General features: G+C 44.5%; 1 long non-coding RNA gene across 1 annotated transcript; it reads left to right on the top strand.

Moving 5' to 3' along the window:
* The first annotated feature begins 5479 nt into the window (after window positions 1-5479).
* LOC143805829 (uncharacterized) lies at window positions 5480-6578 on the top strand. The gene is made up of 3 exons (XR_013221341.1): window positions 5480-5617; window positions 5709-5753; window positions 6442-6578. It is a non-coding gene; the product is annotated as an uncharacterized LOC143805829 (long non-coding RNA).
* Window positions 6579-18630: the final 12052 nt, after the last annotated feature.

Here is an 18630-nt window from a genome sequence, read left to right as displayed (position 1 = left end):
AGGGTTGGAGTTAGGGTTAGGGGTGTGTTATGGTTGGGGCTATGGTTGAGGTTAGGGTTAGGGGTGTGTTATGGTTGGGGCTAGGGTTGGAGTTAGGGTTAGGGGTGTGTTATGGTTGGGGCCAGGGTTGGAGTTAGGGTTAGGGGTGTGTTATGGTTGGGGCCAGGGTTAGGGGTGTGTTATGGTTGGGGCTAGGGTTGGTTAGGGGTGTGTTGGCACTAGAATTTTTTTTTGTTTTCAAAAGTAAAAAAAATAACGATATGACGGCTGGTTTTGAGCGCAAGTGCTCGCTACTTGAGTTTGCATCAGGTTCTCGGGAATGCATCCCAGATCCCCTCATCTTTTTTTGGGGGGGGGTGTCTGACAGCCGCGAAACATGGCAGGGACTCGAACATGTCGTTCGAGCATCGGTGATATTCGGTGCATACCCGAGCACCCGATGCAAACTGGAGTAGCGAGCAGTTGCACTCAACACTATTGGCGACATATTCAATATGACAATCTAATGTTATCAAATTCTGTGTCGTACCTGTGGGTTCAAAATGCTCTCTATACCCCTGGATAAAATCCTTGAGGGGTGTGGTTTCCAAAATGGTGATACTAGTGGGGTTTCCACTGTTTAGCGTCATTAGTTGGTCTCCAAGCACACTATTGTGTCCGCTAATTATTCCAGCAAATTTTACATTCAAAAATAAAAATGGTGCTCCTTTCCTTCCGAGCGCCCAAACAGTGTTGAAAAAATGAGAAATTGCTGGTCAACTTTTAACCTTTCTAAATTCCTAAAATTATGTTTTAAAAACTGTGCTTATGTAAAGTAGACATGTGGGAAATGTTATTTATTAACTATTTTGTGCAATGTGACTCTCTGATGTAAGGACATAAGAATTAAGTTTGAAAATTGTGAAATTTTCAAAATTTTCATCAAATTTCCATTTTTTTTCACAATGTCATGAAGTACAATGTGTCACGATAAAACAATCTCAGAATCACTAGGATCCGTTGAAGCGTTTCAGAGTTATAACCTCATAAATTGACACTGGTCAGTACTGTAAGGCTATGTGCACACAATGCGGAAAACGCTGCAGATCCGCAGCGTTTCCACCGCTGCGGGTTTGCAGCAATTTCCCATGAGTTTACATTACAATGTAAACCTATGGGAAACAAAAAACGCTGTGCACATGCTGCGGAAAAAAACGCGCAGAAACGCAGTGGTTTACATTCCGCAGCATGTCACTTTCACTTCTTTCTGCGGATTCCGCAGCGGTTTACAGCTGCTCCTATAGAAAACCGCAGTTGTAAAACCGCAGTGAAATCCGCAGAAAAACCACGGTAAATACGCAATAAATCTGGAGCAAAAACACAGCGTTTTTTTTTCCCTGCAGATTTATCAAATCCGCTGCGGAAAAATCCGCAGTGGACCATTATACGTGTGCACATAGCCTTAAATTTGGCTCGGTCATTAAGGGGTTAAACCTACAATCGTCTGATCGCTCGTACTGTACACTGTATTGGTTATTGCAGTATATATTGATAATCAGGTCTCCTATGAAGCTCGGCTTGTGGTGTCAGCGGCCATCGGCTGCAATGTAGCCGCTTGGCACCCTGCAAATTTCTGAATAGACGCCCCTTCGAGGATCATGTCGCTTTAATGCTGCTGTCAAACATTGAGAGTGGCATTTATATAGTTAAACAGCAGCAATCAGAGCTAGCGCCGTCGCTGCTGTCAGAGGCCGGTTCTGGCTGTATAACACAGCTGGCACGTGCCCTGTGTAGCGCAGGCTCGGCTCCTGATCCCGCTCCGTACACGTACGTCATGGTGTAATAGTCGTCCTTGGACAGGATGAGGTAATAAGGTATGTTAAAAAAAAATACATTACATAGGAAGGAAATAAGAAAGCTTTTATAGGGGTTTCTAGGTGCAAAATATTGATGGGCATATGACTGCTTGTAATCCTCTCTACCAGCAGATGGCGCTTTAAAAGACTTGTCGCAGCAAGGTAGTGTAATAATATAAAGGGGTATTGCGGTAGCATAGTAATGCTACCTATAGCATTAGTAATAGCATAGTAATCCCCTATAATTTCTATATTGGTGGCGGTCCACCCACTAGGACCCCCAACCTCGATCTCTAGAATGGGGCCCATGCTTGACCAACGCTCCATTCATTCTCTATGGTCGGACCCCCACAGATCTAGGAGCTATCACCTATCCTAAGAGCTAACAAAAAAATAAAGTGAAAAAAAAAAATTAAATTAAAGGGCAATGGGAAATATTTGGCATCTCCGTGTAAATGTCCAACCGGACTCAGGGGGAGTATTGGGCGCGGTGTGAAACTCGGGTCACCTCTGTGCCATTGTGTCCATTCATAACAGTAGGTCTGATTGGTGCATGGTGGACCCCACTGATTACATTGGGGTGTGGTGGAGTTCAGGGGAACTTTCTGTTACTTTTAGGGTATGTGCACACGTTGCGGATTTCACTGCAGATTTTTCTGCACAGAATCCGCATCTCTTGGCAGAAAACGCAGGCCAAAATGGTTGCGGATTTAATGCGGAATTGTTGCGTATTTATTGCGGATTGTCTTGCCTTTTTTGATGTGCGGATTTGCCTTACTCAATGTATATCAATGGGTGCAGAAGCGCTGCGTTTCCGCACAAAGAATTGAAATGCTGAGGAAAATAAACCGCTGCGTTTCTGCATGGAATTTTCCGCAGCATGTGCACAGCGGATTTTATTTTCCATAGGTTTACATGGTACTGTACAACGCATGGAAAACTGCGGATTTGGCCCTGCGGATCCGCAGCAACGTGTGCACATAGCCTTAGGCCATGTTCACACTTTGCGGGTGACCTCTGCGGGTTCTTCCGCAGCGGATTTGATAAATCTGCAGGGCAAACCCGCTGCGGTTATCCCTGCAGATTTATCGCGGTTTGTTCCGCGGTTTCCGCTGCGGGATTACTCCTGTACTATTGATGCTGCATATGCAGCAATATGCAGCATCAATAGTAATGTTAAAAATAATAAAAATTGGCTATACTCACCCTCTGACGTCCCGATCTCCTTGGCGCTGCACGCGGCGTTCCGGTTCCAAAGATGCTGTGCCGAGAAGGACCTTCGTGACGTCACGGTCATGTGACCGCGGCGTCATCACGGTCATGTGACCGCGACGTCACCGCAGGTCCTGTTTGCACAACAACTGAGACCGGCCGGCCGCGTGCAGCGCTGAGAGGTGAGTATAACATGATTTTTTATTTTATAATTCTTTTTTTTTACCCCAAATATGGTTCCCAGGGCCTGGAGGAAAGTCTCCTCTCCTCCACCCCGGGTACCACCCGCACATTAACCGCTTACTTCCCGCAACGTGGGCACAGCCCCATGCGGGAAGTAAGCGGTTCAATGCATTTCTATGGGTGCAGAATCGCTGCGATCCTGCACAAAGAAGTGACATGCTGCGGGTTTTAAACCGCTGCGATTCTGCGCGGTTTTTCCCGCAGCATGTGCACTGCGGTTTGCGGTTTCCATAGAGTTTACATGTTAATGTAAACGCTATGGAAACTGCTGTGGACCCACAGCATCAAAATCGCCGCGGATCCGCGGTTAAAACCGCGAAGTGTGAACATGGCCTTAGAGTCCAGAATACTAATTCTTTCTCCAAAACAGCCAGAAAATGTGCTGGAATATTCTAAAATAAAAAAAATCCGTTTTGCGTAGCTGTGCACATCGCCTCATCCAGCAGGGAACTTGTGGGTGGTAATGAGCGTTTCTATCCATTCTCAGCAAACAGAGATCCTTGTGTACATAAAATGGAAAGTTGCAGTAACTTATGAAGTTATAACTATCTGTTACACTTCTGTTGGGTTAGGATCACACTTCATGTTTTTTTTCCTATTTAAAGTGGCTGCTTGTTTTTATTTTTTGGGGCAGATTTACCCTTGGAACAGAATGTACAGAACAGAAATTATGCAATGCAGACTGACCTGTATTTTTTTTTTTGTGTGCAGTAGAAATCAATTGTAAGAGGATCCAACTGGGTAGATATCCTGTTTGCATCCATTTTTTCCCCTACAAAAATAGCAGAACCTTTGAACAGAAATGCTGAGTTTTCCAGCCTCACACAGAGGTTTTAGCTGGTCCCGTTCACTGTAATAGTGCAGTGTCCAGGACGAGCCTTTACTACATAGAGGCTGCAAAGCTTGACGTCCCCCGACCTCCTCCAAACAGCTGGTTAAAGGGGGTGATAGTATTTGCATCCTGTGATTGAATATCAATGCCCATATCAACGATTAGTCATCAGTATTCTTAAAGGGATCCTGTCCCCTCAGTTCTTTACCGCTCCTTCCTGATAGTGCGGCTACAGGAAAAAAATGAACAGCACTTTGGTGACAGCTTATTAATTTTTAAATACCGTAATTTTTCATATTTTATACCTAAATAAAATAAAACTAATATTACTTTTCAGTTTTTTTTTTTTAATGACACCTCCCCTTTAATAATATACTGTATATATCATCGCTTGGTAGTTTTGATGATGGCAATCCGGTTCCTTAGACCAGCAGCGATCAGTGATCACATTTCACAATGCAGAAGTTATGCATTATTAAATAGATCTTAGACCAGATGAGTCTGGTGGACTTACTATGAACATTCAAGTTTGAACTGCTGCATAACCTTCTATTAAAAGAGCATTTTTTGTTCAGGCTGCTTTCTCACACTAGCATCGTACGACGCACGTCGCAATGCATCGTTTTGGAGAAAAAACGCATCCTGCAAAATTGCTTGCAGGATGCGGTTTTTCTCCATTGACTTGCATTAGCGACGCATTGCGGCGGATTGCCACACGTTGCATCCGTCGTGTGACGGTTGTGTCATGTTGCGTCGGACCATCGGCACAAAAAAAGTTACATGTAATGTTTTTGGTGCGTCGTGTCTGCCTTTTCCGACCGCGCATGCGCGGCCGGAACTCCGCCCCCTCCTCCCCGGACATCACAATGGGGCAGCGGATGCGTTGAAAAACTGCATCCGCTGCCCCCGTTGTGTTTTTTTTGCACAGTATGCGTCGGCACGTCACATTGCGACGTGCGTCGTACGACGCTAGTGTGAAAGTAGCCTAAGTCCATCTACAGAGTGCGAGAGCTCATGAGTCCCAGTGTTTTCCGTCTCCATCCACTCAGCCTGATGGACAGCTGCAGCTTGTACTATGCGGCAGCAGGAAGGAGGAGCTGTCAATCATGCTAGGTGGGCGGAGATTGGGAGTAAAGATTCAAAAAGGATTAAACAACCATTCTGACATGGATTGTCAAAGTAAATACACCAGCCTCATCGGGTCTAAGATAACTGTTTGATAATGTATGGTGCGAGGCCCCATAGACGATCTATCCGTCTGTACACTGCTATGAGAAGGTGACGTGTGCCGCCCTGTAACTCTCTGTTTTCTTGCAGGGTCTGTGGGGGTATCGGCGCCCACATCAGGGTGGGACGGAGGCAGGATGGTGTGTGAGTTTTTTCTCCTCTCGTCGATCTGGTTTGTGGTGGTCATATTTTGGATGGAGACCATCAGTATGTGGCTGTTCCTTTGCCATCTGTTCCAAGACAGAGCCATGTACCAGTGGGGAGACAGGTATTTGTGGGGGTCCGCCGAGGAGACTACTTAATACTGCGCTGTGCCAGGCGAGCGCCATGTAACACTCGTCTTCTGTTTCCCTTTACAGGATTTATGTCACCCACCCGGACCAGATAATGTACATAATTATAAGGTGAGTGCGGAGCCCGGAGCGCTGCACCATCACTGCTGTGTGTACACACCAGGGATGAGGCAGACTTATACTGGGGCTTAGCAAATACTGTATACAAGTGCGGCAGAGCCTAATATGTCATGTACTGTTCGAGGGCTGCATCATTACAGCTTTCTGTTACATGTGCAGAACAGAGGGGACATTGAAGGGGGTTGTCTAGGATTAGAAGCAGCACCGCTCCTAACCATAGGATGTGTCTGCTATTGCAACTTAATATCATTCAAGTAAAAGGAGCTGAGCTGCAATACCACACACAACCTCTGGATATAGGTGGCGCTGTTTCTAAAAAAAAAAAAAAAAAAGCAAACATGTTTTCCTAACAATGATTAACTCAACTCTGCTACATCAGTTTATTACCCCAGAAAATGTCACTTAGAGCAGTTGTCCCATTACTCCTGGAATTTGCAGTCTATAAAGAGTTAAGCCTTAAGTATGACCTGTCCCCGGGGTGAGTAAGTGATAAGAGCAGGGTTATAGATTTTATCAAACCTCTGGTAGCAAAGGCCAAATCTTTTATTGGACCATTATGGTGACGCATCCCTCCTTTAGGATTTTCCAGGAGTCGGGGGTTATGTAGGATTACAGCGCCCTCGGTTGTCCATAATGGATATTGCACCATGTATTGATTGGGTTGTGTTTTCTCTTCCAGAGTTGATTCAGTGAGGTAGCAAAACTGCGATGTTCCTAGGATTTACGGAGGAGATTGGTGAATATCGGACATTTACTTACATCAAGAAGGGAAAGATGCAATTTTAATGATCAGTATTTAGCAGATTTGCTTTTATAATGACAGTGCTGGGATCTAGGAGTTGTCGGTACTGGAGTGGCGCAGGGATGGTGGCTCTCTTTCTGTGCTTGGCAATGGACAGTCTGGGATTTGATGGTCACCTCGGCACCTTCTTATACACAGTGGCCTGAACCTTTCTGAAGAAGGAGCTGAGCTCCTGGAAACCCCTCTTGGAACAGGGTCTCAGATTTTTTTATTTTTTTTTTTTGTTACAAGAAATGTGCTTTGCACTAATGAAATCAGTTTTCCTTTAGCGGCCTCAATCAGTTTCTGGATTTTCTTCACATTTTTTTTTTTTTAAATAAATCTAATTTTCAATTAAATGTCAGTAATTTCATCTTTATGGTTGCGTGTCCTTAGCCAATTTCATTACAGTTTTGCTTTAAGTTAAATTGTTTGTTTCATGTATGTTCTTTGTTCAAGAGCACACTACTCCTCCCGACCTCCTTCTTCTGCTCCTGAAGATTGACCATTTGGATCATGGTTGTGCCTCTGGCCTGAACTATGCGCTCTCTGAAGGAGCAAGCATAGAAAAGCTTTCCTCTGCAGCATCGGAGGAGCACAAGGAACTATACCCATTTAACAAAATGGGACAGCGCCTTCTAATAAAGTCTTCATTATTATTATTATTATTATTTATTTATTTTAGATCCATTTTGTTTACCTAAGGGATTGTGTACACAGCCATATCTCTACAACCACCAAGGAGGTTACAAGCAGCTATGAGAACATTGTACATTGGGAATGTTTAGCTTGCAAAAAAGAAGACTGAGAGGAGATTAATAGCTGTCTACAAATATCTCAAGGGCTGTCACATTGTAGAACGATCATCTTTATTCTCATTTGCACAAGGAAAGACTAGCAGCAATGGGATGAAACTGAATGGGAGGAGACACAGATTAGATATTAGAAAAAACTTTTTGACGGTGAGGGTGATCAATAAGTGGAACAGGCTGCCAGGAGAGGTAGTGAGTTCTCCTTCAATGGAAGTCTTCAAACAGAGGCTGGACAGACATCTGTCTGGGATGATTTAGTGAATCCTGCATTGAGCAGGGGGTTGGACCAGATGACCCAGGAGGTCCCTTCCAACTCTACCATTCTATGAGCCTGTAGAATAACCCTGTATCTGCAGGTTAGTAGCATTACCGTATTTTACATGACAGGTTCCCTTTAACGGGATCGTCTACCCCAGTGCTAATTTGTGTCGAACACTGCAGGTTGCCAAATCCTAGTAGCGTGTAATGTATAAACTACTAAGATTTGGCTCTGCTTTTCCGTTTTCAGTTTGTGACTTGCGTAGTTTAGTCATTGCCAAAAGTTTTAAGACTTGACACAAACTTTGATTTTCACAAAGTTTGCTGCTTCAGTGTTTTTAGAGCTTTTAGGGTGCTTTCATGCACCGGCCTGATATATATATATATATATATATATATATATTTTTTAATCAGACCGCACCAAGTATGGTCTATTCTTCTCCTCAGCATCAGATTGGAATAGGATGTGGTTGGAGTTTCATAGACAATGGATTTGTGACACACAAAAATGGACAACACTCAAACATTTCACACAGATGTGAACGCACCCTTAAGCAGAGGGTAATTCAGAACAATTATGTCATGACTTTTAAAACTTTTATTGAAAAATTCATCGTTTATGTAAAGACTAGTGATGAGTGAACGTGCTTGGATAAGGTGTTATCTGAGCATGCTCATGTACTAACAGAGTTTCTTTGGCGCGCTCGAAAATTATGTTCCAAGTCCCCACAGCTGCATGTCTCGTGGCTGTTTCACAGCCGCAATACATGCAGGGATTGTCTAACAAACAAGGAATCCTTGCATGTGTTGCGGCTGTGCTTAAAAAAAATAAAGGGAACACTTAAGCAACACAATGTAACTCCAATTCAATCACACTTCTGTGAAATCAACCTGTCAAGTTATGAAACACCGATTTTCAATCAATTTCTCCTGCTGTTGTACAAATGAAACAGACAACAGGTAGAAATGATAGGCAATTAGCAAGACAACCCATATAAGGAGTGGTTCTGCAGGGCGTGACCACAGACCATTTCTCTGTTCTCATTCTTTTTGGCTTTTGCATTTTGTTATTGCTCTTACCCCTAGAGGTACAGTAGCATGTGGCATTGTCTACAACCCACAGAAGTTGCTCAGGTAGTGCAGCTCATCCAGGATGGCACATCAATGTGAGCTGTGGCAAGAAGGATAGCTGTCTGTCAGCACAGTCTCCAGAGCATGGGACTGATGCCAGAACACAGGCCAACGCACCAGGAGACATAGAGGGGGCCATAGGAGCGCAAAAACCCAGCAGCACGACCGCTCCAGCCTCCTTTGCACAAGGAGAAACAGGAGGAGCAGTGCCAGAACCCTGCAAAATGACCTCTAGTAGGCCACTAACATCCATGCGTCTGCGCAAACTGTCAGAAACAGACTCCATGATAGTGGTATGAGGGCCTGACATCCACAAGTGGGTGTTATGCTCACAGCCCAACACCGTGCAGGGCGATTGGCATTTGCCAGAGAACACCAAGATTGTGCTCTTCACGGCGGATGAGAAGCAGGTTCACACTGAGCACATGTGACAGAGTCTGGAGATTCTGTGGAGAGCAATCTACTGCCTGCAACATCCTTCAGCATGACCGGTTTGGCAGTGGGTCAATAATGGTGTGGGGTGGCATTTCTTTGGAGGGCCGCACAGCCCTCCATGTGCTCGCCAGAGGTAGCCTGATTACCATTAGGTACCGAGATGAGATCCTCAGACCCCTTGTGAGACCATATGCTGGTGCGGTTGGTCCTGGGTTCCTCCTAATGCAGGACTTCTGTTCTCTGGCTCCACTTCCTCTCCTCTTCCTCTCACTGTCGGGGTACCTCAGTGCTCAGTCCTTGTCCCCTTCTCTTCTCCCTCTACACAGCCCCAATTGGACAGATCATCAGCAGATTTGGCTTTCAGTACCATCTTTATGCTGATGACACACAACTATACACGTCATCCCCTGACCTTACCCCGCTGTACTACAGAACGCCACTGACTGTCTGCAGTCTCCAACATCATGTCCGCTCTCTATCTGAAAGTCAAACTCTGCAAAACTGAACTACTTCTGCTCCCGCCGTCTACTAACCTCTCTAAAACTGACATTTCCCTCTCTGTGGGTGGCACCATAATAACACCCCGGCAGCAGGCGCGTTGTCTGGGTGTTATGTTTGACTCCGATCTCTCCTTCACCTCCCATATACAATCTCTTGCCCTCTCGTGCCGCTTACACCTAAAGAACATCTCTAGAATCCGCCCTTTTCTCACCATGGAAACAGCAAAAACCCTTACTGTTGCCCTGATCCACTCCCGCCTGGACTACTGCAACGCTCTATTAATTAGCCTCCCCCTTACTCGACTTTCTCCTCTCCAGTCCATCCTTAATGCAGCCGCCAGGGTCGTCCATCTGGCTAATCGCTACTCGGACGCTCTTAGCCAGTTGTTACACTGGCTGCCCATTCATTACAGGATACAATTCAAAGTACTTGTTCTTGCCCACAAAGCTCTCCACAGTGCGGCACCCCCTTACATCTCCTCCCTCATTTCTGTCTATCGGCCTAACCGACCTCTGCGCTCTGCAAATGACTTCCGACTAACCTCTGCACTAATCCGTACCTCCCACTCCCGACTCCAAGACTTCTCCCATGCTGCGCCAATCCTCTGGAATGCTCTGCCCCAAGATATTAGGACCATCCACAATTTGCATAGTTTTAGGCGCTCGCTCAAAACACATTTGTTCACAGCTGCCTATCATGTTCACTAATCAAACTCATTTTATATTTGTGTGTGTAGCCCATTCACTATCCCCATCTATTTCCCACCCCCTGAAGATGGCTGGACCATCATTGTACAAATATCATTGTAAATACACACCTGTACTTTGTATCTCCCCCACCTCATGGTATATTGTAAGCTCTCACGAGCAGGGTCCTCTTATTTCGCTTTAATTATTGTATTGTTAACGTTGTTACTTATGACTGTTGTGTTTGAAACTGTTAAACTGTAAAGCGCTGCGGAATATGTTGGCGCTATATAAAGATTATTATTATTATTAATGCCAGACCTCATGTGGCTGGAGTGTGTCAGCAGTTCCTGCATGATGAAGGCATTGATGCTATGCACTGGGCTGCCTGTTCCCCAGATCTGAATCTAATCGAGCACATCTGGGACATAATATCTCGTTCCATCCACCAACAGACTGTCCAGGAGTTGGCGGATGCTTTAGTCCAGGTCTGGGAGGAGATCCCTCTGGAGAACATCGGCCGCCTCATCAGGAGAATGCCCAGGCGTTGTAGGGAGGTCATACAGGCTCGTGGAGGCCACACACACTACTGAGCACCATTTCCTTGTCTTGAGGCATTTCCACTGAAGTTGGATCAGCCTGTAACTTCATTTTCCACTTTGATTTTAAGCATCATTCCAAATCCAGACCTCCATGGGATATTACCGTATATACTCGAGTATAAGCCGAGATTTTCAGCCCAAATTTTTGGGCTGAAAGTGCCCCTCTCGACTTATACTCGAGTCATGGTCGGAGGGGGAGCGAGGACTGTCGCATACTCACCTGCTCCCGGCGCTCCTAACGCTGTCCCAGCCTGTCCCATGGTCTCTCTCGCTGCAGCTCTTCCTCTATTCAGCGGTCACATGGTACCGCTCATTAAAGTAATGAATATGGACTCCACTCCCATAGGGGTGGAGCTGCATATTCATTACTGTAAAGAGAGGTACCAGTGACCGCTCATTACAGGAAGAAGCTGCGGTACCATGGGACAGCGTCAGGAGCGCCAGGACCAGGTGAGTATTTCATATTCACCTGTCCGCGTTCCATTCGCTGGGCGCCGCTCCGTCTTCCCGTCCTCTTGCTGTGACTGTGCAGGTCAGAGGGCGCGATGACGTATGAGTGTGCGCGCCGCCCTCTGCCTGAACAATCAGTTCGGAGAGACGGGACACTGAGGAGCAGCGGGCAGCGACGAGAGGTGAGTATGTATTTTTTTTTTATAGCAGCAGCATTACATGTGGCACAATGCTATATGGAGCGTCTATGGGGCCATAAAGAACTGCATGGAGCATTATATGGGGCATTATATGGGGCCATAACTGTATGGAGCATTATATGGAGCATCTATGGGGCCATAACTGTATGGGGCATCTATGGGGCCATAACTGTATGGAGCATTATATGGGGCCATAACTGCATGGAGCATTATATGGGGCCATAACTGCATGGAGCATTATATGGGGCCATAACTGCATGGAGCATTATATGGGGAATTATATGGGGCCATAACTGCATGGAGCATTATATGGGGCATTATATGGGGCCATAACTGCATGGAGCATTATATGGAGCATCTATGGGGCCATAACTGTATGGGGCCATAACTGTATGGAGCATTATATGGGGCCATAACTGCATGGAGCATTATATGGGGCCATAACTGCATGGAGCATTATATGGGGCATTATATGGGGCCATAACTGCATGGAGCATTATATGGGGCATTATATGGAGCATCTATGGTGCCATAACTGTATGGGGCATCTATGGGGCCATAACTGCATGGAGCATTATATGGGGCATTATATGGGGCCATAACTGCATGGGGCATTATATGGGGCCATAACTGTATGGAGCATTATATGGGGCATCTATGGGGCCATAACTGCATGGAGCATTATATGGGGCATCTATGGGGCCATAACTGCATGGAGAATTATATAGAGCATCTATGGGGCCATAGCTGTATGGAGCATTATATGGGGCCATAACTGCATGGAGCATTATATGGGGCATTATATGGGGCCATAACTGCATGGAGCATTATATGGGGCATTATATGGAGCATCTATGGGGCCATAACTGTATGGGGCATCTATGGGGCCATAACTGCATGGAGCATTATATGGGGCATTATATGGGGCCATAACTGCATGGGGCATTATATGGGGCCATAACTGTATGGAGCATTATATGGGGCATCTATGGGGCCATAACTGCATGGAGCATTATATGGGGCATCTATGGGGCCATAACTGCATGGAGAATTATATGGAGCATCTATGGGGCCATAGCTGTATGGAGCATTATATGGGGCCATAACTGCATGGAGCATTAGATGGAGAATCTATGGGGCCATAACTGCATGGAGCATTAAATGGAGCATCTATGGGGCCATAACTGCATGGAGCATTATATGGAGCATCTATGGGGCCATAACTGCATGGAGCATTATATGGGGCATCTATGGGGCCATAACTGTATGGAGCATTATATGGGGCATCTATGGGGCCATAACTGCATGGAGCATTATATGGAGCATCTATGGGGCCATAGCTGTATGGAGCATTATATGGGGCCATAACTGCATGGAGCATTATATGGAGCATCTATGGGGCCATAACTGCATGGAGCATTAGATGGAGCATCTATTGGGCCATAACTGCATGGAGCATTATATGGAGCATCTATGGGGCCATAACTGCATGGAGCATTATATGGGGCATCTATGAGGCCATAACTGCATGGAGCATTATATGGGGCATCTATGGGGCCATAACTGCATGGAGCATTAGATGGAGCATCTATGGGGCCATAACTGCATGGAGCATTAGATGGAGCATCTATGGGGCCATAACTGCATGGAGCATTAGATGGAGCATCTATGGGGCCATAACTGCATGGAGAATTATATGGAGCATCTATGGGGCCATAGCTGTATGGAGCATTATATGGGGCCATAACTGCATGGAGCATTATATGGAGCATCTATGGGGCCATAATTGCATGGAGCATTACACTGGTCAACAGCATTTTTGGTGCCAAAGATATTTCATCGAATTTAGGGTATTTTTGGGGTGCTGATTCTGAATATGTCATCAGTTTTGCCAGATTGGCTCAAGTTTTTGAGATTTTTGGTATCTTATTTATAGCACTTGTTGGTAAATGCGACGCATCATCTCATTAATTTCATTGGATTAGTACTTGAACTGAGCAGTTCTCAATATAGTTTTGTGTTAATTAGTGTTCTAAAAGTTTGTTCATAGCTTGATTTTTGCACTAACTTTATGTTGTTGTCTGTTTTCCAGTGAAAAGCATGAACTCATCAAGAAGAAGTTGTCTTAACGATCCAGACTCATTCTGTTACATTTGTGGTGAATACACACTGCCAAAACATAGAAGAAACATAACAGACTTTGTAAAAAAAGTGTATTTTGCCTATTTTGGGGTTATGCTTGGGGACCAAGACAAGTTTTGGGCACCACACATAGTGTGCAAAGCATGTATCGAATTATTACGAAAATGGAGCAAAGGACAAAGAAAAAGCTTCAAATTTGGTGTTCCAATGGTGTGGAGAGAGCCAAAAAATCATCATGATGACTGTTATTTCTGTGCAGTGCAAGTGCAAGGATTCAATAAGCATAAGAAACGAAAATGGGAGTAACATGGAATCTGCAAGAAGGCCTGTCCCTCATTGTGAAGATGTGCCTGTACCTGTGTTTACCATAAATAACAGTCATCATGATGATTTTTTGGCTCTCTCCACACCATTGGAACACCAAATTTGAAGCTTTTTCTTTGCCTTTGCTCCATTTTCGTAATAATTCGATACATGCTTTGCACACTATGTGTGGTGCCCAAAACTTGTCTTGGTCCCCAAGCATAACCCCAAAATAGGCAAAATACACTTTTTTTACGAAGTCTGTTATGTTTCTTCTATGTTTTGGCAGTGTGTATTCACCACAAATGTAACAGAATGAGTCTGGATCGTTAAGACAACTTCTTCTTGATGAGTTCATGCTTTTCACTGGAAAACAGACAACAACATAAAGTTAGTGCAAAAATCAAGCTATGAACAAACTTTTAGAACACTAATTAACACAAAACTATATTGAGAACTGCTCAGTTCAAGTACTAATCCAAAGAAATTAATGAGATGATGCGTCGCATTTACCAACAAGTGCTATAAATAAGATACCAAAAATGTCAAAAACTTGAGCCAATCTGGCAAAACTGATAGCATATTCAGAATCAGCACCCCAAAAATACCCCAAATTCATTAAAATATTTTGGACACCAGAAAAAAATTTTTTTTTTGTTGACCTGTGTTATATGGGGCATCTATGGGGCCATAACTGCATGGAGCATTATATGGGGCATCTATGGGGCCATAACTGCATGGAGCATTATATGGGGTATCTATGGGGCCATAAAGAACTGCATGGAGTATTATATGGGGCATCTATGGGGCCATAAAGAACTGCATGGAGCATTATATGGGGCCATAACTGCATGGAGCATTATATGGGGCATCTATGGGGCCATAACTGCATGGAGCATTATATGGAGCATCTATGGGGCCATAACTGCATGGAGCATTATATGGGGCTTCTATGGGGCCATAAAGAACTGCACGGAGTATTATATGGGGCATCTATGGGGCCATCATGAACTGTATGGAGCATTATATGGGGCTCCTGATTCAATATGGATATTCAAAAACACTTAACCTACTGATGTCTCAATTAATTTTACTTTTATTGGTATCTATTTTTAATTTTTGACATATACCGGTAGCGGCTGCATTTTCCACCCTAGGCTTATACTCAAGTCAATAAGTTTTCCCAGTTTTTTGTTGCAAAATTAGGGGGGTCGGCTTATACTCGAGTATATGCGGGGTTTGATTTACATTGATAATTGTTAGGTTTTATTGTTCTCAACACATTCCACTAAGTACTGAATACAGATTTGCAACTGGAATATTTCATTCAGTGATATCTGGGACGTGATATTTTAGTGTTCCCTTTATTTTTTTGAGCAGTGTATTTTTCGAGCACGCCGAAGTCTCGCGTAAGTGAGTATGAGCTCTTATAGTGGAGCATTGACTGTGAAACAGGCGGCTCCTGCACATCTACTGTGCGCCCCCATGACTAGGATGTACAATTACGGTAGTTTGCATTAAAGGGGATCTTTGGTTAAAACAAGTTATCACCGATCCATGGGCTTTTACAGGACAGGTGATCGTTTAGATCCGACTATTAGAAACTGCACTGATTGGAAGAATGGAAAAGTTTTATTCCTGATAGGAGATTTATCCTCATTTTAGAATGCTGTGGCAGGTGAGAAGTCTGACCGCAGCTCCATTCATTCTCTTTGGGGCTTCCAGAAAAAAAGTGCAGTGCTCCCAACCACTGAGGGAATGAATGGAGCAGTGCTCAAGTTGCACATACTGCTCCAGTCTAATGGGGATAAAAGTTCCACATTCTGCCAATTGAGTCCCAGAAGTCGGACCCCCACCAATCAATATGCTATCACAAATCCTGTGGACAGGTGATTACTTTTTTTTTTTTACACAGGAGAACCCCTGTATGACCATCTTGTTCCAAGTATTTATTTTCTAATGGAAATAAAGAATATTCTCCTAATTCCTAATTAATATCAGAACAAATGACCGCCATACACAACCCAATCCCCTATACCAAGGCCAATACTACCACATACGGGGAAGAAATATCACCACACCATAACCAGACCACATAGTAACAGAATAATACCACATACAAGGAACAAATACCACCAGAACATGACAGCACCACATAGTCACCGAATAATACAAGGAACAAATACTGCCACACCACGACAAGACCACATATTGCCACCATATAGTGATCAAATAATACCACATGCTGGAGACAAAGACCACCACACCATGATTGGACTACTTATTCCACCACATAGTGACCAAATAATGCCACATACAAGGAACAAATACCACCACACCATGACTAGACCACATATTACCATCACTCCATCACTAGCGACATTATACACACGAGCTCTGTATATAGTGTATAGTGTCAGTGTACAGGTAATACAGGGATCACCAGCAACATTATACACAAGAGCTCTGTATATAGTCTTACTGCACAGATAATACAGTGATAACCAGTGACATTATACACAGGAGCTCTGTACATAGTGTCAGTGCACAAGTAAAACAGTGATCACCAGTGACAATATACACAGGAGTGCTGTATACTGTGTCAGTGTACAGGTAATAGAGATCACCAGTGACATACACAGAAGCTCTGTATATGGTGTACAGGTAATACAGTGATCACAAGTGGCATTATACACAGGAGCTCTGTATATAGTGTCAGTGTGCAGGTAATACAGGGATCACCAGTGACATTATACACGAGCTCTGTATATAGTGTCAGTGTACAGGTAAGACAAGGATCCCCAGTCACATTGTACACAGGAGCTCTGTATATAGTGAGCGGGTATATGTAATACACTGACTTACCAGTGATGTCTCTAGTTGAAGTCCTTCATCTTCGCTTTTCTTCTTTATCCATCACAGACTGCCATGACGCCAGTGACGTAGTGCCACCCTGCACATTAACAGGACCCCACCTTTCGTGGCCCCCTTTATTTAATTTCATTTAGCCTGGCTCCATTTATTTAATATGCCTCATCTAGCCTGACTCCCTTTATTTAATAATATGCCCCCGCCTGGCCCCCAGATATCCACCCTGCCTCCCCATATTTCCATCCTTGCCCTCATATGCCCCTTGTCCTGGCCCCTCCATATATTTATCCTGGCCAGTCCATATAACAATATCCATCCTAGCCTCCCTGTATATCCATACTGGCCCCCAATATATCCACCCTGACCACTCCATTTATCTATCCTAATTCCCCCATATATCCATCCTGACCCCATCCCCCACATATCCACCCTGACCCCATCCCCCATATATCCACCCTGTCCCCCACACTATACCACTTCCAAAGAAGGAAGAGAAAAAAAAAGATTCTACTTAACTGCCTGTGTAAGGGTCTGGCCCAGGGCTGTAGTCATGGCCAATGACACCTGACTTTCTGTGCCCTGGCCTCCCCTCACAGGAAAATTATCACCATTAGTCACAATACCTGTGTCTTCAGGTCCGCCTCCCTCTGGATTTTCCCTTTGCTGCGGGAGACTCTCTTCAGGCCGATTTGTAAAAATTGAGACACAGTCCATTTCAACTTCAACAATAACATCTTTATTGGTTCCGTTACACAGCAGATCCAAAGACTTCACATTCTTTACAATGGGCTTCACAAAACAATATTCCTTTCCTTTCCCTGCATTACTCCCATGATCACAAAGCGCGGGCCCGGGTCGGACTTTCTCTGTACAGCTCTGCTACGGGTATGCTTCCCTCGGTCTGTTTTGCACCAGACACAACATCATTACTCTCCGGACTATAAAGCCACTGAAAGAGTACTGCCATTCTGTTCTGCATTCTGCCTTTGCACCACGTCTTTACTGTACGTGCTCACTGCTTCCATGGGGTCCCTTGACCGTTTCGTCCCAGTTCTAAGGGTTTCTGCAAGGGTTTCTGCCCAAACAATGAGTTGCCACATTCTGAATCTTCAAACTGTTCGAACCCGCTGATTATCTGTACTGTAGCTGTGGATGGCTGTGGTTCACTTCTCTTCACGTTGTGTGGCTGCTGTGCCATCCTGGGCCTATAGTCCGTGTGGACGGGTCAGGCCTCCCTAGCCCTCTGAACTGTTCTAAGACTATCACCAGCTTACCAAGCAGCAGCCCCTCCTTAACTATATACTTTCTTTATGTTCTATGTTGCAAGAATTACTATATACTTTATTTTTTTTTACAGGACAAAATTATTTTGAGAGCTAATTTACATAATTACACAATGAAGCATCTTATCAAGTCAGCTGTATTTGAGCATTTCACAGTGACTCAAGATAATAAACATTTTGTGTGTCAGTGTATAAGTGACCCAGATGAAAACAAATGCTGTGATGCCAAAATCAGTGCATACTCAGGCAGTGGTAAAAATGCTCTTTCAAGAGCTTCCAATCTAAAAAGACATTTACAATGCTACCACCCAGAAGTTTACAAAGATGTGACTGAAAAAGATCACAGCAGCACCAAGAAACCAGAGACCAAAACTTCCCGCCAGGCAAAGGAGGAGGAAAGAGCGTCTCAAATG

This window comes from Ranitomeya variabilis, chromosome 2 (genome assembly GCF_051348905.1).
Source record: "Ranitomeya variabilis isolate aRanVar5 chromosome 2, aRanVar5.hap1, whole genome shotgun sequence".
NCBI classification, from domain to species: domain Eukaryota; kingdom Metazoa; phylum Chordata; class Amphibia; order Anura; family Dendrobatidae; genus Ranitomeya; species Ranitomeya variabilis.
The sequence above is the reverse complement of the archived record's forward strand: the minus strand, read 5'-3'. Positions and strand labels throughout refer to the sequence as shown.